The sequence below is a fragment of the Nelumbo nucifera genome, chromosome 6 (genome assembly GCF_055504915.1).
Source record: "Nelumbo nucifera cultivar China Antique chromosome 6, China Antique-T2T, whole genome shotgun sequence".
NCBI lineage: Eukaryota > Viridiplantae > Streptophyta > Magnoliopsida > Proteales > Nelumbonaceae > Nelumbo > Nelumbo nucifera.
Genome location: NC_142654.1, coordinates 11,971,047 through 11,995,479, shown reverse-complemented (window position 1 = coordinate 11,995,479; position 24,433 = coordinate 11,971,047). Strand labels below are relative to the sequence as shown.

The following is a 24,433-nucleotide window of genomic DNA, read 5'->3' as shown; positions in this document are numbered from 1 at the left end:
TTTATTTTTGTTTCAATTTTTGACTTAATTTTATTTGCTTCCATTTCAAATGAAGAAAAATAAAACACGAAGCAAAGTAAGGTGAAACCCAAATCCAAAATGAACAAGATCGAACTTACATTTTTCTCATTAATTTGCACTCTCATGCATTGGTGCTATATATTGCAAATAAAATTGCACTTCAAACAAATGGAGCTTTGGGAACAAATGCAGAGAGGCTAAGAAATTCTTGCCAAAAGATTACCTTGAAACTAATTAATGGCCATGTCAGATCTTGATTTGATTTACTGATCGATCAAAATGCATCTTCCAGTCAACCTGACATAAGCTTGAACTAAGGCTTTCACCAGATCTCCCATTACTGCATCAATTCCGTTTAATTTAAATCATAAAAGCCCTCTGCTGCCCACCCACCAACCCCCAAATCCCCAGCAGGAAAATGAAATGACTCTTCCCAGAAAATGGACCCAATGAAGAAAACAAGATTGGGTTACATTTGAATGATTCAAAAACAAGAACTGAATTCTTTAAGAAACAATCCATTTATTTGATAGTAAGATGCAGCCAATCGAGATGTATTTTTCTCTTACATCAGGTCTACAATATATCTATTGTTCAATAGTTTGAATAGATCTGGAACCAGTTGTCTCAAATAAACTAGCTAGCCACTACCACTCTCTTGGTAATGCTAGGGCTACTTCATGTTTCTCCATTTATTATTTACGTAGCAAAAGGAAGGACATGAGCACACATAAACACACAACATAACAAACACGAACAGGAACACACGCACTCGCACTCGCACTCGCACTTGCTTTGTTCATATTAATCCATCTCGTCTCTTCTTTTCTCTACTTCTTGCAAACAATTCCGCGACCACTTATGCCACTTCCACACTCCATGCTGGCATATTCCGAAGCACCGACTATTGGCAACTGTCCTCGTCGGAAGCGAGCCACTGAGCAATCAGTGGAGAAGAGATCGGCTGAGGAGAATTCACGCACACCACCCATCACCGGCATTGCAGCTGATATCTTAACCCTGCTGGTGTAGTCTCTCCGGTATGTCTGACCCAACACACCGTTCACGTTATCACTGAGTGAATAGAATTTGAAGCCAAGTTCGAGATGAGCAAAGCAGTCATCCTTGGTGATGCCATAGTTGTGAATTCGGGATTCTTCTTCGGTGATAGGGACAACTCTTGCTATGATTTTGAAGTTCCCTTGGACTTCAACGCTGATAGCATTGGTGTCCTTGGTTCTAGTGATAGAAACACCTGGTGCCACGGTTGATTGCCACTTAACACCTTCACCTTCCGGAAGGAAGATGGGTTCAGCGTTGAAAGTAATGAAGAGACGATCGACAGCATCGACTCATGTAGAGGTCTTGAGGGCACCAACAGAGATTTGGTGGGTGTCAAAGAGAACACCGATGGACTGAACCCAGGTGAAGTCCCGGTGCAAGTTGGGGTTCCGAAGGCCAATGAAGTGGGCATTGATGTGGAGGTTGGAGTCAGAAACAAGACAGAAGTCACGATCTTTCTTGCCATGGAAGTAGAAGGTAATTCCATCTCCGCCTATGAATCTGGGGTCCTGACACACAGCCCCCGGAATGTCGCAACCTGTTGTACATGACATGAACACTCAAATTAAGTGTTAAATTCTCGAAGAATTAATACAAAAGGCCTAGACCCAAAGGTCGATCGACTGCCTAATTTGGTCGGACCCTTTTCTATAGAAAAGAGAACCAAACTCAAACCGAGGTTGAAGCTAGCAGCCCAACTTTCAATACCTTTGCTGATCAAGTCCAATATCATAATTAAGGGATTATGATGAAAGGGAGAGAGAATGGTAAAGCTAGCGGACTTACTGCAAACAGGTTTGCAGGTAACACAGTCAATAAAACAATAGTAGGGGCAAGTAGCAGGGCAAGGGAATTGCTGATTGTAGCAGGAGGAGTACTTCTCAACCTTGCATGTTGCCTTGTATGCCTATATATATATTAGAAATGATTATTACTATTAATTTCTCAGTAGGAACTGAGATACAATATTAGCTAGCTGCTTTGTGTTGATGGTGGGTGCCCTTCATCCCCTTTTATAGATGTGATTTGGTGATGACTGTACGTAGAAGCTCTATATATGTTGAGTGAAAAAGGGTTCAACTTAGCATGTGGGGGCGTACGTACACAGCTTCTATCTTCACGTGGTTCTTCAATGTTTCTCTTTTATTCTTGCTTTCCTTTGCCTAGTTTTCTTGATTGCAGCTGTCAGCGTGGATGTCTACATGTTCATGGACGGGTACTAAAGCACTGCATCCATGCATATATCTATAGCAAATACTATCAATTAATATATCACAGAAAGATGGAATTATCAGGTGACTGCCTGAACTTGATTCTCACCTCGCTGTTTCAGTCGTCCAAGAAATACCCAAAAAAGAATTTGTTCACAACATGAATTTCCATTATATCAACCTTAGCTTTCACATAAGCATGCACAAGTAGAGATAATAATCCCTAATATATATGGGGTTTCATCTAGATATATAGTGGTTATTCAAGTTCCTGATCGGACCAACTCAACTTGGAGTACTGAATTTTTGAAGTAATTAATATTAACCCACCTGGTGTTTTGGATTCAATTTATTACATTACCCAATGTTGAAACATAGACCTGTCGTAGGATTACTGTGGCCAAGAGCATTTTCTTGGCTTGATTACATTACTTATTAACAGAGAAGTAATCCTGGGGATGGATTCAATGGGAGGCTTTCTCTTTTCATTTTTTGGGAGGGGGTCGTATATGGACTCTTTCACCAACAAGGCAATAACAAATCAGATTAAAATAGTGAGTTGATTTACAAATTAAGTAAAGGAATAAAATAAATGACATTATTTCGGTTAAGAATTATTATGTTCCCTTCGCAAGGAAAACGAGCTGACATGTCTGTACAATGACTTGCAATTGATCAAGATATGAGGCGGGGAATCGTCTCATAACTTGCTTGGCATGTGGTGATAGAAAGAGAAAATGGGTTCACCATTGTTCCATCTGATGCTCTGAATGAAGAAAGATATGAGAAATAAATTAATAACAGTTATTTGCAGTGCTTATGTAGTAAATTACTACTCAAGCAAGTCTGATGAAAAGAATCAGCCTGTCTAGGTATTTGCTAAGGCTATATTTGGCATTGCTTCTTTTAAGGATTTATCTCTTTTTTACAGTTAAAATGCATTCAGGATTACTGAGGGTCCGTTTGGTTTGTAGTCGAAATTGGAATCGAAATCCTTCAGAATCAGAATCGGAAAGGTCCATTCTCATAATCTGTTTGGTTCAGAAAGGAATGGGAATGAAAATTATTATCAATAGGAGTGGGACTACGATTCTGCCCAACCAAACAGTTGGAATCAGAATAAACCGATTCCATACCCCTATTCCCATGAACCAAATGGGACCTGAGTTTTTAACAGCAAAAAAGGATATAAATCCTTAAAATAAGGAATGCCAAATGCAGTCTAAATGGTCAGAGCCAATCTTATACCATGATGGGCCCTTTCTGATCCATCAAATGGTTAAAACCCCACACACGTATGCTTCATGTGGAGAGGCCCCAGCACCATGGAATAACGCTGCATTGGATATATCTATACTACCTTAAAAAGCATTAATGGCATATATAATATTTTTGGAATTTTTTAGGACAAAATTTACCCCTTTATATTTAAATTTGTTGAGTAAAAATAAGGGCAAATAGGATAATTAGTTATTGATATTAAATGAATTGAAAAGAGTTAATTTTAAGATATTCAATGCATTCAATTATCTCTCATTAAATCCAACACTTAAGGTATTAATTTGCATTCATCTTCATTGAATCATATATTTAAGGCTTCTTTGTTTTTTCTCATTATACACAATGAGAAAATACATAAGATATAATGTTATATAATTATAAAAAATACAAAGAATCATAAATAAGAAAATACAAAGAATCACAAAAATAAATATTATACATAAGATATAATGTTATATAATTATAAAAATAAAATTATGGATACGTATGTAATATTATACATTCATTATATTGAACAAAAATAAATATTATACATAAGATATAATTTTATCAATAATGGAAATGTAATACAAAATTTAATATCAATCTAGAAATCAAATTATTTTTCTTTTTAGGTCATGAATTAATGGTTTGGGTCAAATGGATTAATCGATGATATAATAGTTAAATAATAAATATTTAAAAAATAATATAAAAGTACAAGTAATCAAAAGAATATATAAAAAAATTATATATTAATTATGTCAAACAAAAATTAAGTGTGATAAGTAAAAAATGTGTATATAATGTAGATGAAATATATAATTTAAAATTGATTCGAAAGCAAAGCTATTTTCTTATTTAAACGGTGGGTCAATGATCCAACTTTTCAAAGAAAGTCATGATGTCATAATTGAATAATAAATATTTAAAAAAAGATAGAAGACAAAAGATAATAATAATAATAATAATTGTTATTGTAATTTAAATTTTCTGTAGGTGCACATTTACTACAAACAAGTATTAAGTTTATTTTTAGCCATATTGTTACTTTTATTAATTTTCAATTTCTATCCCAACTATGATATATCTTAAATTTAAGTAATTAATATGAAAAAAAAAATCATGCGTGCAACACACATGCTTAATTACTAGTGTTTCTTAAAACCAAGAATAATTGAAACATTAGATAGGATATGGTCCATCTGTAATTAATTTATATTAGATTGGGTTGGATTGAGCCAATATCTGATCCGTTGATAGAATTAAAACAAATTTGAATAGATTGGATGGTCCAGACGTTGAATTGGACCGATCCAAAAGATTAATTGGATTGAATTGGACCTGGTCCATTTATAATGGACTCACATCGGACTAGATCAGATTAGACTAAATCGAATCCATTTGACACCCCCTACATTCAGTTAGCGGATGAGAACCATATCACGAATAATTTGTACATTAGCAGCAAAATATAGAGCACAAGTGTTATCACAGTGACAATGGGGGGAATGTAAAACGTGCCCAATCCAAAGGGCAATGGGAGCATCTCCCCATAAATGATAATATGCAATTACATGAGAGATGTTTTCAATTTTTAGCTGTTGTGATGTGTGGGTAGCAGATCCAAACATGAACGGCCACAGTAGCTCATCAATGCTAAGACGTGCCATAGTATGCTACCTTGACCAAACACACTTGTGGAGCTTCAATCATCTGGCAATCATCAAAAGACATCCAAAGAACCAAACCAAACCATGAGAGATAGTACCCATTAATTATCATAGGCACGGTACGATGGTTTGTAGGTGCATGCAAGAAGGCATTGGCGTACCTTATTAACAAGCAAACGCTACATTAACTGGTTGGTTGGTAACTGGTAAGGTCTCCTGCTTCCCGCCTAGGTTTTGGGGGTGGTATAGGGTTAAAACATTGGGGCCATCATTCAGAATAAAGAGAAAAAGGTCTGAGATGGATCCTTTTTTAAATCCTCATCTGAATAAGATAAAGCCTATAATTAAGTGAAAAAACCAGGCCCATGGGGCCTGTTTGAGCCCATAAAGGGCTTTCCGCAATTTACACACGAAGCGAGGAAGTGTGGGGTCCGCAGAGTCTGGCAGGTGGCAACTGGACCATGTCGATGCCTTCTCCAATAACGGCATCAACATCAAGAAAAGTATTTTATACATCAAGTTGGTTGAATGGAGTTGAGATCTTCTACCACTAAAACACATTCCAATCCTTACCAATTTCATCTAACACTGCATATCTCACAATGATATTGATACCCATCATAAAAATGAGACCCGCCATTTAAGAGATGTGTGGTGTAAGATCATATTGATAGAGGATTGGAACATGTTTTGTTGGCAGGTGATCTAGATTGGTTGGATGGCCATTATTGAAAATGGCGCGTATTGTGACTAACTTAACGATTCAACTCTATATATTTCATATTTGGTGTAGTCAAGCCCCCAGGTTATTGGGTCAAGCCTTTAACAAATAAACGGGATTTATACCTATGGGTGCCCATAAAAAAAAATTGAACCGAAGAAACTAAATTGAAAAATCTATCGGTTATATATAATATTAGAAGGGACCATGCGATGTAAGGGATTTCTTAAATTAAATATAAACAATAGAACATGTAAGAGTACACAATTCTTTTATATAATATTTAATAATTATTTATATTTTATATACTACTTTTAATAATTTTTATAATGCAAAAATAACAATAATTCATTTTAGATAGTGTTGTTTATCAAACTTAGGGATGCCAATTTTCCTCATTTCCCCAATCTCCATGGGATGATTTTCCTCCCGTGGAGACGGAGATGGGAAATTTTCCTCCCCGTTGGTGGGGACAGTGCAGGGATGGGGAGAGCACTCCCTGTCACACAGGGACCCTGATCCCCGCCCCATGGGATCCCCACTAATATAAATGTATATATGCACATGTGTTTATATATGTATATATGTACACATACGTCTATATGTTAATACTTTTAAAAATATGGTTGAATATGTTTGAATCTTTTCTAATAGGATTGTAAATTTTAATTATTTTATTTTTTATTTAAAAAAAATAAAAATGTAATGATTGACACAAGGTTCAAAGTATCGGAAACGCAAGGTGTACCGGAAAGTTAATTTTAAGAGACATATCGAGATACACTTTGGAAACGTATAGATACAAACGAAAAATATGAGTTTTATGTGAACAATAATAATAAAAACGTATAGATACACTTTGGATACACTAGAAAATCCAAAAAAAAAATTCCTTAAAAATATGAACAATAATAAAAATGAGTTTTATGTGAGTATAACTAATTTATTTAAACATAAAAACCATTCTTTAATGATTTATATAAAGTATCGGGATAAAATTAGTAACCATTGAAAAATAATAGAAAAACTAAAATGCGTGTATATATATACTAATATTTATTAGTTAATATTTTTTTGAAATCATTTATTAGTTAATATTTATTATATATAGATTTAGATAATATTTATTATGTATACAAGTTAATATATACCTTAATTTTTAATAAATAAATATAACTTGTATTCATCTTATTGTTATATAAATACTAATAATCAAATTTATAGCATTTGTTGGGAAACATCCACCAAGACAAGAAAGGTTACTTTAAGTATAAAAAGCATATCATTTTAATAAGTAACTAAGGTTGGCATAACAATTAATTAATTATTGTTATAAGCAAATGACTTGGGTTCGAAACTTGTTACCTTTGGTTTGTGATTTTTAACAAGTTATTTCACTTAAATAGCATTTAATGACATATTAAATGTTGTAATCAAAGGTAACTTAAATGATCACTTAATTAAATTATATTAGCATTTAGTGACGTTTCAAACTTTAAGACTTAATTAAAATTGATATTAATGAGAGAGAGAAGAGATAATTTAAATTTAAATTTAAAAAGAAGAGGGAAATTAAATTTGGCTCATACATAATGCATATTGGCCCGTTTTGGATATGTATCGACACATTTCGGGTTGTATCGGCCGATACATACCCGAAATAATCCGATACAAAGGCAATGCAGACCCATATCGGTCCGATACGGACGGAAAAATACAAAATCACGTAATTATACATGTTTCGTATATCGGAACTCTTCTGAAACGATACGTATTGGCCGATACGTTGCAAAATTTAAAACCTTGGGTTGACATTATAAAGAATCACAAGGAGTGGAGATCCCCGTGGAAATGGGGATGGTGATAACTTTGTCCTCATTAGCGGGGATGGAGATAGGGACGTGGATGGGGAGAGGCTTCTCATCCCTGCCCCACCCCGTTGTCATTCCTGATTAAACTAATGAAACTGACCAACCTGATTTCAAATATTTCCAGTCGGCTTTGGTTCAACAACTTCCCAACCCGACTTGGCTGGATCAGTTTCGCTTTGGTCATTTGTAAACTGACTAAAATCGAACCACCCGACCATAGATATATTAATATTTATATTTTAAATATATTTTTTTAATACAAGAAAGTGGAAAAATTCTAATATTTCTTACGCTAAAATATTTTATATCATAAATTTAACTTTTTAATTTATTTTTTAATAATGCCATTGTAATTTTTTTTAATTTAAACTTAATTCTTAAATTTAATTTTTTAAGTTTAAACCTTTTAAACCGACCAACCAAACTAAAAATTGACCCAAACCGATATAACCTGAGTGACCAACTCCCCAACTTGACTAGGTTGATTTGGTTAGCCAAGCAACTTATAACATAACCAAATCAACCTGTGAACAATAGTTTAATCTCCAATAATTATTAAAAATTTATAGCGAAAATACATACTAAATTAAATTTTAAAAGTTAAATAACAGTAGTTTAAACTCCAATCATTATTGAAAATTTTCTATTAAATAATAAAACAAAAATAGATTTATATATAATTATTGAAAATATATTTATCACAAAAAATAATAAGTAATTACTGAAATACAATAAATATTAATTTTAGTATATATAGATTAATTCTTTAAATTATTATTAATAAAAAATAATTTTTTGAAAGTTATTTTCTAGAATTATTAATTGGTATAAATGAAACTAGTTATTTATAATATTATTTATTTATTTAAGTAATATCATTATTTAAATTTTAAAATATTAATTACTTGTTGAATTTTATAATCCATAAAATTGTAGTACTATTAATACATAATTTTGTTCTTTTAACTATTTAAAATCTAGTTATGTTAATTATTTCATATTTAAAATATTTCTTTATTTAATTAAATATTTAAAATCTTAATCTATTTATTATAATTGAAAGTTATTCAGTAACTATTTAAAGTATATTATTAATTGATTTAAAATATTAATTTTAATATTTTGTTATTTAAGATATTTAGTTATTGAAATATTTAAATAACATTTCTTTCTTAATGTTAGATTTTTTATATTTGAATAACATTTAGATTGAATAATCCAGATAATCATAATTTATATTGTTTGTACATAATTTCATGATGAATTTTGTAAAAATATATAATTATTAATAATATGAATATTATTAAATAGATTATAATTGTTTTCATATTTTTAATAAATATTTTAAAGTTATTATATAATTTTTTTAGAATATTTAAATAATTCTTAAATTTTTTAATTCAAACTTTCTTTAAATAGATGCAAATAAAAAGTAGGGGGAGAAGATAAATAAGAATTAGTGATAATTTAGGAGGGAAGGGGGGGAGAGAGAGAGAGAGAGAGAGAGATTTTAGGAAGATTTTTTTGGGAAAAGTAAAGTTTCTATTTGGTAGTTTCAAAAATGACATGGATTAAAAAAATAAAAAATTCAAAAAAAAGAGAAAATTTCTAGACTTCCTTGTTTTAATCTATACTAGTGGGGCCCATGCGGTGCACGGAATGGGGCAGTCTTCCTTGTCCAAGCTGTCCTCACCCACCCCCGTAGTTAAGGCACTCTACCCCATCCATGCCCCATCCCTGGTGGTGGGGTGGGTTTGAGGCGAGGCACCCATTCCTTGTTAGGGATGGGGAATCCCCAAATTTTCCCCATCCAAAGGCAAGCACCTAAAAATAATCTAATTTGTGGATGTTTTACAAATAGGATTATGGGAATTTGGTGTATTTTAGGAATTGGATTATGACAAATTGGGGATATTATATAAATGGAATTTTGGGATACTAGGATTATAAGAATATGAGGAAAACTTAGAAAGATTTTAAAAATAAATATTAAATCTATTGATATTTTACTAATTTACCAATGGGTTTGGGGAATTATATACAAACCCCATCCCTGATTTGGAGAAAAATATTTTCCCTGTCCCCACCTTCTCTTCACCATCCCTATTTAAAATTCAAGAAAACTTGCCCCATTCAGGGTGGGGCAAGGTAGGGCCCTAGTTTTACAGAGAAAATTGACATCCCTACAATTCTACTAATTTTCTATAACTAATTAATTAACAATAAATTAAATTACAATATTTTATGATAATTTTGAAAAATTATTGAAATTGTTATTGATTAGCAAAAATGTATAGTAAATTAGTTATTTACAATAACAATAAATTAATGTGAATTAATGTAAATTATTTACTTTTTAAGCCTAAATTATTTACTATTAATCAATGTGAGGTAAATATAGTAAAGTTATGTAATTATGGTTAATTATATTAATTTTAATTAAAAGTAAATCATTTATTGTTAATTAATATATACCAAGAGTGGTTAAAGTCAACCAAGTGGTCTAGACCTGTGTGGATAGATTTAATAATTTTTCTAAATTATTTCATAATTATTTATTAAAATAATAATACTGGATTGCTATTTAATGTAAATTATTTACTTTTTAAGCCAAAATTATTTACTATTAATCAATGTGATATAATTATAGTAAATTAATGTAATTATGGTAAATTACACTAATTTTAATTAAAAGTAAATCATTTATTGTTAATTAATGTAAAACCAAGAGTGGTTGAAGTCAACCACGTGGCCTAGACCGGTGTGGATAGATTTAATAATTTTCCTAAATTATTTAATAATTATTTATTAAAATAATAATATTGGATTGTTATGTAAATAAATACGAAACAATTTCTGATAGATTAATTTCCTAATTTAATTTTCCAAAATATTATTTAGTTGAATAATAATAATGGACTATTATTTAAATAGTTTTGGAGACTATTTTTTTGTAGATTAATTTCCTATTTTTTTAATTATTATTTATTTTAAAATTGATATATTATTAGTTAAAGAGTTTCCTTAGATTATTTGATAATTGTTAAATATAATTATTGATTTATAGAAATTAATAAATTACACCAATTAGTAACATCTTTTATGAATAAATGATTGTTATAAAAATTTAATGAAAAATTATTAAATTACAATGATTAATGTAAATTATGCTAAATATTAAAAATTTAAACATTTATTAATTAACCAATGGTTAATTTTCAATAATGCTTGGTTGGTTTTGAGTGACAAACTCCCTAACATGACCAAATCAGTTTGGCTAGCCAAACAATCTCCAACCAAACTGAATTGCCTACTGAACACTCCTAATTTCAGCTAAATTAATAGTTTAATCTCTAACATATAACAACAGTTTAATCTCCAATAATTAATGAAAATTTATAGAGAAAATACACAATTGTTCACAATATATTTATAATGAAAATACAATAAATAACTAATAAAAAGCTTTAATACCTCTCATTTATTTAATCTGCTTCCACTATTTCAATAATATTTATTTTTCATTAATTTATATTTTATATTCTTATTAAAACTACTACAAAAATTTTTATTTAATCTATTTTTTGTTTTTAAATAATGCTTAAAATATGATTTAATATTCAATTTTTTATATTGAAAACATTTAAAATTTATTCAAAAATAGTATATAAAACATAAATAATACCATGCCCCACCCCAAATGGGGCAAGTTTTCTTTAATATTATTTAGTTATTATATATAATATATAACTTAATTATTAATATTATTTAAATAATACCATTATTTAAATTTTTAAAATAATAAATATTTATTAAATTTAATAATCCATGAAATTATAATTTAAACTATTATTACCTTAGTTATGAAATATATTATAATTATTATTCTACTCTTAAGAAATATTTTTAAAATTTATTATTTTATCTATTTATAATTTAGTTATGTTAAATATTTCATTATTTAAATATTTTATCTTTTTTGTTATTTAATTTCGTTTATTTAAAGTTATTATGTAATTTTAAATATTTTGTTTCATAATTATTTTGTTATTAAATCGAATAATCCATAAAATTATAATTTACATTTTTATTACATAATTTCATTATGAATTTCATAAAAGTATAAAATTATTAATAATATGAATATTATTAAACCTATTATAATTATTTTTGTGTTTTTAATAAAGATTTTAAAGTTATTAACATAATTTTATTATAATATTTAAATATTTGTTAAATGTTTTAGTTGAAACTTTCTTTAGATAGATATAGATGAAAAGTGGTGTGGGGGGTGGGGGGGGGATAAATAGGAATTAGAGATAATTTAGGAGACAGTGGGAGATAGTTTCCTAATAAAAAGGAGAGGAAAAAAAGGAGATAAGCCATGCTAGATGGCAACTCCTAGTGCTTAGAGGGAATCTTACACCCCTATAGACAACTCGTAGGACTAATGACATGACAAGCTCTACTTTATATATATATACTAGCAGGGACTCGTGTGATGCACGAAAAAATCTGAAAGATTTAATAATTTTATTTTCCATTTAATGTTGATTTATAAACAATAATTATTATTAATTGAACATGAACAAATGTTTTTTAATAAATTTGGTTTTATTACTAATTTGTAGTAATTTTAATAATTTTTGTTCTTTTATTATTTTTAAATAAAATTTTGATTAATTTTAAATAAATAAAAATTAATAATTATAAACGCTAACATTTTTATTAATTCCACTAATAATTAATAATTATATAGGAATGACAATGGGGTGGGTTCAGGGTAGGGCACCTCATCCCTTTCCCTGCCCTATAAGTCAAGACAATCTACCCCATCCCCACCCTGTCCCTAGTGTCACGCAAGTTCAGGGCAAGGTAACCACTCCTCAATGCTAGGCGAGTTCAGGGGCAAGCCACCCCACTCCTCAACAAGGGTGGAGAATCCTCGAATTTCCCTGCCCCGTCCCTAGTATTGGGCGGGTTCAAGTAGGGGTGTAAATTAGGTCATGCTGGGTCAGCACAACACGACCCACATGTGGCTCGCACAAAGTGCAAGTCGTGTTGTGTTGGCCCACGAAGCGTCCCGAGCCATGCCTCCTTCCTCTAGGATAATTTGGGGGTCGGTTCGGCATGGCCCATAGCCCGAGCTTGCACAGGCCCGTGACGTGTCGTGGGTCGGGGTGGTCCATGGACCAGGCCATGCCACACACCAATCCAAGCTCAAGGCAAGGCACCTACTCCCCGTCCAAGGTTTTTAAAATTGGACTGGATAGGGAACCATTTTGGGGTCGAATGGTCCGACTGTTCAGTCCAAACGGACGACCCGCTTTGACGAAAATAAATTAGAAAAACAAAAAAAGGCAAAAAACTATTGTCCAAGTTGACGATTCGACCACCTAGGTCAACAGTTTGCTAACGAAAAAAACGGTTTTTGGACAAAAGGCGGCTTTGAGGTGAAATAGTGTCTAGTTCTCAATTTTTCTGGTCTAACCATCTGGTTTGATCCAGTTTTGAAAACAGTGTCCCCATCAACCCAATATTCAATTTGATGATAGTAATGATCAAAATGTTATATTGAGTATCAACCACATGATTCATTTCTAAAAGTACACTAAATTGTCTTTAATATTCAAAAATATAATTTTATGAAAACATTGGAAAATTTATTGTTCTTGTGTAATTTTGAAAACTTATTCAATTTTTTTTTAATTTTTATAAAATAATTTATTTTCTTTTTAAATAGTTTACTTACAAAATTATTCTAAATTATCTTATAATTTTTAATACAAACTAACCAAAAATTTCCTTTTTCCAATATTATACTAAGTTATCTTAATAATTTTTGTAATTGTTTGTTCAAATTATAGTTTTACATTTCCCATAGTCATTTATCTTTAATATTTTTCAATGAAAATTACATAATTTTTCAATGGTTTTCCAAAATCTATCAAATGTAATAAATTTTCCTAAAATTTTCAAAATATTCTAATTATGCATTTTAAATAAACTTTTAAATACATTATATCTTTTAATTTCAAAAATGTTATTTTACGTAAATGTAGTTTTATGAAAATTTTTGAAAAAATTATTACATTTGTGCAACTATGGGGATTTATTGAAAAAAAAATTTAAATTTTTATTTGGTAGTTTACTAATAAAAATACACTAATTTATCTTTTATTTTTCAATATAAATTAATTAATAATTTCATTTTCTAACATTATAATATTTTGTTCCCCCATTTGTATTTGGTTATTAATTATAATAATAACAATAAATAAAATTTTATACTTTTTGATAATTGTTAAATATAATTCTCAATTTTATAAAAAAAATAGTTAAAGAGTTTTCAATTACTATAACATGTTGTTAATGAGTTAATTAATAGCAATATTTATTAATTTTTGGTAATTTACTGTAGCTTTTGGTAATAACACTATTTAATACTCATTGAATATGGGTGGGATTAAATATTAACCGTATTTAACTATTTCTTAATTAATATGAATATTTTAAATGAGGGAGAATGGATATAGATTGGGGGGATGCATTTTAGGAATTGATTAGGGAGTGGGGTAACATGATACTTTCCTATTGGTTTAAATGATATACCTTAGGAAAGAGATTATAGGAATATCTTAAGGTAGTTGGGTGACATGGCTTAATGGGAGTGGTGGGAAGGGGAGATGAGAGAAAGTCGAAAAGAATGCAAGGTGGGGATAACGGAGTAAGGAGAGGCATGGTGACGGGACCCGTGCGATGAAAGGGCTTTGTTATCCGAAAGTTAAACAATAGAAATATATAAGAGTATATAATTGTTTTATATTTTAATTTTTTAATAAAAATCCGATCAAACTCAACTCGAGTTGGTCGGTTTTCTAGCACTTTAGATCGGCTTTGATTTAATAAATATATATTAAAGTCCTTTATAGATTTAATTTTTGTAATTTATTTTTTAATAATATCATTGTAATTTATGAAATTTAAAGTGAATTTTTAAGTTTAATTCTTTTGAACTAACAAACTAAACTAAAAATAGACCCAAATCGATACAACCCGAGTTGGTGGCTTTTCATTAATGGTCAATCAGTTTCGAGAGACAAATTGCTGACTTGACTAGATTGATTTGGTTGGCGAAACAGCCTACAACTGAACTGAACCAATCATTGAACACTCCTAATTTCAACCAAATTTATAGTCTGATCTCTAATAAATAACAATAGTTTAATCTCCAATAATTATTGAAAATTTATAGCAAATGTACACAATCATTGAAAATAAGTTTATAATGAAAATATAATAGATTTTATATAATAAAATACAATAATTACAAAAATATAATAAATATTGAAAATATACTAAATTAGTCAATAAATAGTGTAATCTCAAATAATAGTTTAATCTCTAATAAGTATTAATCTATAAATTATAAAAAACATATAACTACTAAAAATAAATTTATAACAAAAATACAATAAATATGATAAATTAAATATCAAAAGTTAAATAATAGTTTTTTAATGTCCAATAATTATTGATAATTTTCTATTGAATAAAAAAATAAAAATATATTTATAAATAATTATTGAAAGCATATTTATGAAAAACAATAAGTAATTACTGAAAATAAAATAAATATTAATTATAGTATATATAAATATATAATGAATATACACTATTATAGTAAAATTATTACTAATAAATATAACTTTGTCGATAGTTATTTTCTATAATTATTAATTGATATAAGTGAAATAGTTATTTACAATATTATTTAGTAATTGAAATAATATTGTTATTTAAATTCTTAAAATGTTAATTATTTATTGAATTTAATAATCCATAAAATTATAATTGTAGAATTATTAAATAATTCATTATTAATTTTGTAACTATTTAAAATTTTTCATTATTTGAATTTAATTTATTTTAATGTTATTATGTGATATTAAATATTTTGTTATATTATTTAGCTTTTTAATTTTTTAATTTTATATTTTTAGTTAATTAAATAAATAAATAATGTTTTATTTTTTAATGTTAAATTTTTATTATTTGAATAACAATTAAATTGAATAATTTGTAAAATCATAATTAATATTGTTACTACATAATTTCATGATGAATTTTGGAAAAATATTGAATTATTAATAATATGAATATTATTAAATCTATTAATTTTTTGTGTTTTGAATAAATATTTTAAATTTATCATATAATTTCCTTATAGCATTTAAATAGCTCTGAATTTTTTTATTTGAATTTTTTTTTAGATAGATCTAGATAAAAAGTGGGGGAGAGGATAAATAGGAATTAGATAGTTTAGGAGAGAATCTGTCTACTAAATTAGAGAAAATTTAAGAGACAAATAGGAGTTGGAGATAATTTAGGAGATAAATAGGAATTAGAGACAATTTAGGAGGAAGTGGGGGAAAGTGGTGTCACTTGGCTAAACATTAGAAAAGCAAATCCCTCTTTCTTTATGGTTGTTAGAAATACTTAAACATATGTGATTTACTTATTGGTTTAATGGGTAATTATGTGGAATTAAAAAAATCAAAAAAACAGAAAATTAGAAAGGGGGTTTGAAGCAAGGAGAGATATGGTGACGTGGACAGACCAATTTTAATATATATATGTATATATATATATATATATAACTATTTATAATATATATTATAAATATATAAAACGCTGAAATTTTGAATAATCGAACATATCAATCAGTTAAGCAATTGATTTAATTTGGAACAATACAGAAATATAAACATTGGTTTGGTTGGTTTCAAAAGGATACCCACAACCCTATTTGTAGATAGCAACTGAAGTGATCCGTGAGAGTGTCTCTTGAGTTCGAAAATCCACTTGCAGCCCACGATGTTAACATGGCCACGGGGATGGGCATTAAACTCATCCCGCATGGTATATATGGGTTGACGTGACGCCATTGTAGAAACTTATCGACAGTTTGAGAATGAACTGGGTTCAGAGGAGGAGGATGTCGTGGCCAGGATGCAGAGGTGAATCAGATGGAGGAACGATGGGGGCACGCTGCTGCAATACTTCATCAATGGAGGCCAGCCACAGCCCACAGCCCACAGCCCCACAGCCAGGGAGGTGGACAGTGGACTGACACTTGAAGAGGTATTAGTGGGCTCAATTGGTGCCATGGGTCCATATGCATGTGAAATGGTTCAGACTGTCCACTTAAACAGCTATTAGTGGTAGTGGACCCAGCTGGAGATGTAGGCCCAGAAGTATGTGCGTTAATAAACAGAACCAGCAGCAGCAGGGGTCATGGATTCCACAGGTGCAGGATTAATGGACATCAAATCAACTCCCACAAGATTGCCCTCTATAACGTCCCACATCATATCCCTGCCGTACATCGAAAACATCTCTCAATGATAATATCAAAAATGATGATATCATTATCGGAAGATGTTTTTAATACACGGTGAAAATATGCTATGCGACGTAGTCAGGAGCAATCTTGTGGGGGGTTGATTTGAACTCCAATTTTAATGTTAATGCTGCTATATATTGAAACCAGATCTAATGGCTCATTGGTAATAGACCGTACGTGATAATCATCCACATCCACTGTAATATGTTCGATCAGCACTGAACGGATATAGGTAGTGATGATAGAAGTTACAAATTAATTAAAGAGTTGTACTCGGGTCCCAGTCCATAGATGGAGTTGTATATATGCACAAGATCATATCATTAGTAGATACTTGATCTCTGATGCCGGTGCAAGCCAATTGGCAATATTCCTTGCCTTTTATATATAAACATATCCACTAACAGGGATTCGTGCAATAATGAAAATATATAATAGTAAATACATTTTTTTTTTTATTTTTCATTGTAATACTATGAATTAATATCATCATAGCCAAAGACTATAATGTTTAAATTATATATTTTATAATTTATACAAAAAAATAAATGTACTTCAAAACAGTATGAACTATTTACATTTATTTCTTGAAGATTATTGATAATTAGTACATATTTTCAAAAATTAATTTTAATGGTTATATTTTTTAATTTTTGGTAATTTATCATATTTATTGGAAATCATGTTAATCCATTTTTGATAATTTCTTGGATAATTTTTCATAATTATGACAAAATTATTGGTACTTTATTTTTGGTTATTTTCTGGCTAATTTTTGTTCATTAAATGTAATTTTCTACTATTTATAGCTTAAATTATATTTAAATAAATAATCTAAATATAATTACTTTTAATTATAGTTTAAAATTTAATTATATTACTTATAGTTTCAAATATTATTTAAAATACAATTTAAATTAACTAACAATTTAAAAAACTGTTAATCAATGAATTAATAAAAAATATTAATATTTTTTAATAAATACAGTATTTTAATAAACACTGTAAATTTATAAATACTGTAATTAATAATATTGCAATAATTGAAGATACTGTAAAATATGATACATTATTAATATTGTAATTATTAAAAACTATTAATAAAAATACATTGTTTTTAATAAATAATGTTGATTTGTTAAAAAACTATAATTATTAAAAGTACTATATTAATTAAAAATACTGTTAATTAATAAATTCAGTATTTTAATAAATACTTTCAATTAATTAATAATACTGTATTAATTAAAAGTACAACTAATAGTGTTAATTAATAAAATAATGTAATTATTTAATTACTATTAATTAATAAATATTGTATTTGTTAATATAGTTTTTTAATAAATTATAACTTATATTATATTAATTAATAAATACATTATTTAATACTATTTTTGAGCAAATACTATAATTATTTAAAAATACTATTAATTAATAAATACATTATTTTTAATAAATACGATTAATACTTAATACTGTTAATTATTAAAATTATTGTAATTATTATTAATACTATAAATTTTAAAATACAGTAATTGTTATAACTCCCTCCCCTCCCCCCTCTCTCTCTCTCTCTTAAATGTAATAATAACATGCATTGAAATAAGAGGCATTGGAAAACCCAATGACCTCTCTCTCTCTCTTAGTGTGTAGTTTTATTAATGTAATCAAAGTAGGCAATGATTATTTTTTTATATTTTTAAAACAAAAAAAATAGCAAAAATGCAACAATTTGAGAAAATAGATAAATAGCTTCTCTCAAAAGAGAGATATGCTTACATGGATTGTCCAATTTTATTATATATGTATAGATTGATAGTGGAGAGGAGAGGAGCCCTTTCTCACTAATTGTTGAAGTTGGAGCTGTAATTACTAATTAGAGAAGACAACAGGCTCAAGAAGGAAACACATATATAATAGGAACAAGCAAGTATGCTCCATACTACATGTAACAACTAATGTATTGAGACCTACAACTTGAGGAATATTGTTGGCCACACTGATTTGTAAGGAGACCCATATATAATAGGGTCAAGCAAGTATACTCCATACTACATGTAACAACTAAATGTATTGAGACCTACAGCTTGAGGAATATTGTTGGCCACACTGATTTGTAAGTGTTTAATTAGGGAGGATCGGGTAAAACTGGACTTTCCAATTATATATTAATGTTGTTGTGTCTAGTGATCGAGTTGGAACTTGTGTTATTGATCAAAGCGAAGCAAATTAAGGATTGAGTTTTTAGATGCCGTTATAGCTCTGATACCAAGTGAATTAAACAGGAAGCAAAGAAAATTAAAAGAAAGGCCTCTCACTCATTCACCATGAGGCCTCTGAATTTGAATATTATCATTTATATAACTAGTGGTGGGGCACGTGTGTTGCACGTGCAAGTTCACCATAAACTTGTTCTTGTCTTTTAAAATGATGAGCAGCAATTTTCTCAAGAACCAAACAAGCATTTAGCATAAATCTTTTTAACTAACAATAAGCATGAAAGGGAAAGAGTTTGAAGTTAGAAATAGATCAAGTCTATTCCCACTCTTCCTACATTACACAATCAGGTCCAATGGATATATAAAAATAACACACTGATCCAAGGTTCAAAATATTGATACGCCCGATACGCTGGTAGGGGTGTATCGGGCGTTTCGATACTCGTTTTTTTACCTTTTTTATTTTTTTTTTCAAAACTGGTCCAAAGGAACCGGTCTAGGACCCCTCCATCCCCTGAACCGGTCAGACCCACGATACACCCACTGTAGGGGCGTATCAGAAGAATTCCAGAGAGATATGTATCGGCCGATACATAACGATACTTTGAACCTTGCACTGATCCAAGGGGCGTGTACCCAATGTGTTCTTTCCATAACTGTAACCATCAAAATTTAGTTTGACTTGATTAGGAGATCAAGGATGCCAAATTCTAGGATCAATTTTCTAATTCCATAAATTTATATTCAAAGGAACGAGAAAGGTAAATAATATCTCTATTTTTAATTTCATAAAATTTCTCTTGGGGCATGCATTTCATAAGATCTTAGCTGCATATTGCATCATTGTTGGTTAAGCATGATGGCTTCTTTCCTGTAGATATGTTGTTCCTTGCAAGAACAAATCCAAATAATGTCTGTTATACTAAGCTTTTTCTTCCATCTCTGTTACACTAATTACCTAAAAAAAATCGAAGAATATCTCTACGTATGTATGCCATATCATGTTTTTTCTCCTTTACCACAAACTGCAAATCTTGATAGTGAAACAAATCCGAAGTCTAAAAAGCCACTTAAAAGCACTTATGGTGACTTGACTCCTAGTAGGGCCTTTGAATTTAAGGATTTAACCTTTTTCAGGTATGTACCAATTGATTTTAAGTTCCTTTGAACTAAATATGCAAGGCTTGTGTTCTTTAGATTGGGTTTTAGTGTGTGGAAGAAATTAGTAACTCTAGCTACTTCTCAGCTAGTGAGTTTTTATTTAAGATAATCATAAAAAGAGATCTTGAATGAGAAGGGAGGCCACTAAAAAAATCGATTACAGTTCAAAACAATAGCCATATTCAATAAAGAAAAGGTTGTCCACGAAGCAAGCAAGATTAGTTAAATCTTCTAAACATATTTTGATTTGATTAATCTATGCTAAATATTTTGATTAAGAATCCATTAGAGGGCAATCCATAACTATATGATTTTTTTATTGGTGTGGCTGCAAGTAAGATATTCAGATTATTACTATTGTATTCCACTCTCCATTTAGAACAAATAACTCAAATAAATGAAAGATGAATGTAACCTCAAAGTAGATTTGGGGGATGGGCTACCCCCTTCAAGGAATCTCTTGGAGTTTAGATATCTTGAGTACATTTTCAACTGTTGCTTTGTGATGATGCCATGGTTTTTGCAAACACTGGTTCCTCAATCCAACATAGAATTGTACAAGTCTTGAATTGCCCAAATAAATTTCATATCTGATTTTTCTTGAAGCATTTTGTTTAATAGAATTTGAAATCCTTTTCTTAGCTTGTCTTTGGTCAAATTTAAAAATGTATAGACTTTTTTCTTAATTTTCAACAGAAATTGGTTCAGTTATTTTAGCCATTATCAAACCACCTCTAAACTGGTTTGAAACATACTTGATTCTGGAAAGTGACCTTTTTTAACCAATGTAATTATGTTGCCACACCTTTTAACTATCAATGCATGTAAAGCACAAACATATCACTATTTGTTGTCCAATGGGTATCCATCAATTAACCATTTCATAATAAATGTTGACAAGTGGTGTTAAGCCAATCATCAAAATGTTCATTTTGTTTGGTTTCTAGCATCTAAACCATCCAAAGCACACGATGGGATCCCAACACCAACAACACAAAGTCCTAATACATGCCTGAGAACCAAATATTTGAAAACTACAAGAGAAATAAACTATGGATTGAGATCATGAAAACACACCTTTGGTCAAAGAGGATCTTTCAAGCTCATATAATTCTTAGTTGATAGCAAGCACCTGTTAAATTGGCATAAGAAACATCATCATAAATGTGAAAATAATGACCTAGAAAATAAATAGAAAAAGGAAGATATCATATAGCTAAAATTTTGGGGTAAAAAGAGAAAAAGATTATTTATCAGTTCAATTAATTATTAGTTGACAACTAACAGGCTATTTAAACGCAGACCGATTAATTTTTTTTCCTTAATTGTAGTTTCCCTTTTGTAAACCTGTCATGGATTAATCGCATGATGTCATGAAATGTATACACCTAGTGTGTAGCACTCTATTGTATAGAGACATTTTGACTTTTGAATACAATATGCATTACTTCACTTTCACGTGCACACACACACACATAGAGGAACTTAAATGGATGAACTAAATGACTTATTGATTTGTATGGATACATTACCAAATAATAAAAAAATCTGAGGGTATAGAAATTAGTAATCAATACCACCTCAACTTCACCCATGGAGGAGCTTGCAACCTCCTGGACTTATTCACTACAAGACAGATTATTAAACCATTCATCAATTCAACTACTTCAACTGTAATCAAACAATTCCTTACACATAATGCAAGTATTCTAAATGAAGCCCTATGAAATTAGATATCAAGGCAAAAAGGCAAAAAAGATAAATGGGTTCAAACCTAACTCCATCACCAAAATCTATTTTATGTCAAGAATGCATCTAAAACACCAAATGTGATCTCCAATTTCATTGGTAATGCTAGGACCCATCTATATATGCATGGGTATAACAACTTGTATAAGTAATTAATGGGCACATGCATGCATTATTTTTCCATAATTGGTTTCTTATTTCATCTTCAAAATATAAGAAAAACATAACTTTTGTGGGGCCAACCAAATTATACAAATTAGTAGAAACTAAAAAAGATTCTTCTGAAGAAACTATGTAATTTAAGTGACCCAACATATTTGTAATGAACCGATAACCATAAAAACAACTAAATTAAATAAAAGAAATAAAGACTAGTTAAATCATATTAGTTATAATGGAAAACAAATTAAATAAATGCTAAGTGGCCTATTGGATCCTATAAAGAAAGAAATAACCATTAAAGAAAATGTCCACATTAATTGAATAAATGAAAAAAAAATTAAAATACAGGCCAAAGAATCTTTCTAACCTTTTCAACCTGAAATCAAGATAGCAATTAAAGAGCAATGATAAAATCATGTAGTCAATGAAAAATAATATAATATAAATTTGAATGCTGAAATATCAATTCATACCAAGTTTCACAAAATAGGATATTATAGTCTCCTAAAATCCACAAACTCAAATAATATAAAGTTCAAGTAAGCAATTCAAAGAGTTGAAGTCAAAACTGTCCTAAAATCCACATACTCAAATAGATAATATTAATTTAAATGCAACAACCAATTAGGTTCTGTTCATCCCTTGTTTCACAAAATAGAAGACTACAACCCCCTAAAATCTACAAAGTCAAATAATATAAATTTCAAAGTAGACCTTAGTAGCAAAATGATAGATTATATCTATGAAGGATATATCTCAACACCCTACCCTTTTAGTAACTTTCTCCATAGTACTACTATATATTCCTCTAACCTACTTACAGTTGTTATCATACTTGAAGATAAGTTTTGTACAGCCATCGTCCTTGGAGTAATAACCACAATTGGCATCATAGGTGAGTCACGTGTAAAAATCACAATGGGCTACCCTCCATTGCATAGCCCCATAGAGCAAAAATAAATCCCTAAAGCTAATCCTTTGAATATTAGACTTGTAAAACATGGGCCACATAGGAGATTGAAATTCATTTCAAAACTTGTAAAGTTCTATTTTTATGATGTTTCAGCAGATGAAAATTGTTAGGTGCCAATTGGTTAACAAAAGTAGATTTTACCAAAACTTGGAGGATTGATATTTGGGGTTAGACCTTTGAAGAAAATAATTCTGTTTTGCCACATTGTTGTCTTTTTTGTATTTATTGGACTATAGGTGATTAATCCATGAGAAGTGCTCTCATCTTCCTTGGAATAATGGATTCATCATAGGAGATCCCTTGGATAAAAACTTGAATGGAAGGAGTTATCTCAATGCATCAAATGTAAAGGGTAAATGATCATCTATGATCTACTTGGGGCTAAGGAAACCATGGGTTCATATGACTCTTAGATATCTTAAGCAAATTTTAGTAATTGATGGCAAAATGTCTATGGAGCAATCAACCAAACACATGGAGTACGTTTTAGTAACCACCCAATCCACACCTCATATAGATTTTTCAGTTAGTAAATTGAACAAACTCATTAACATATAGAGTTTGTCCTCTAAAAAGAATGTTATCAGAACTGAAGGAAAATGTCTTGCATTCAAACTGGATTTGTTTAAGAAAAGAAAAACATGCATGACTAAGTTTAATCCGATGGGTTCTACAACATCTTTTATTTTTAGAGAAAAAGTTATAATTAAAATTAAAAATGAATTAGGTAGAAGTACTTTACTGCTAGATTAATATGTTGTTGGAATGCCTGAACCATGTTAATGGCATCTTATTTGTCCTACCTGATCGAAAATCATTCAACTATCCCTTCTGGCAAAATCGATTTTGATGAGAAAGGAACAAAACTGATTGACTTGGCATAATCGGCTCTTTTATTATCATCAAACTTAAAGTAGAAGGAACAAAACTATAGCTCTTATGGG

At 29.7% G+C, this 24,433-nt stretch overlaps 1 pseudogene; it reads right to left on the bottom strand.

Annotated features, from left to right (window-relative positions):
• Positions 1-851: 851 nt before the first annotated feature.
• LOC104591316 (uncharacterized) lies at positions 852-23,376 on the bottom strand (annotated as a pseudogene).
• Positions 23,377-24,433: the final 1,057 nt, after the last annotated feature.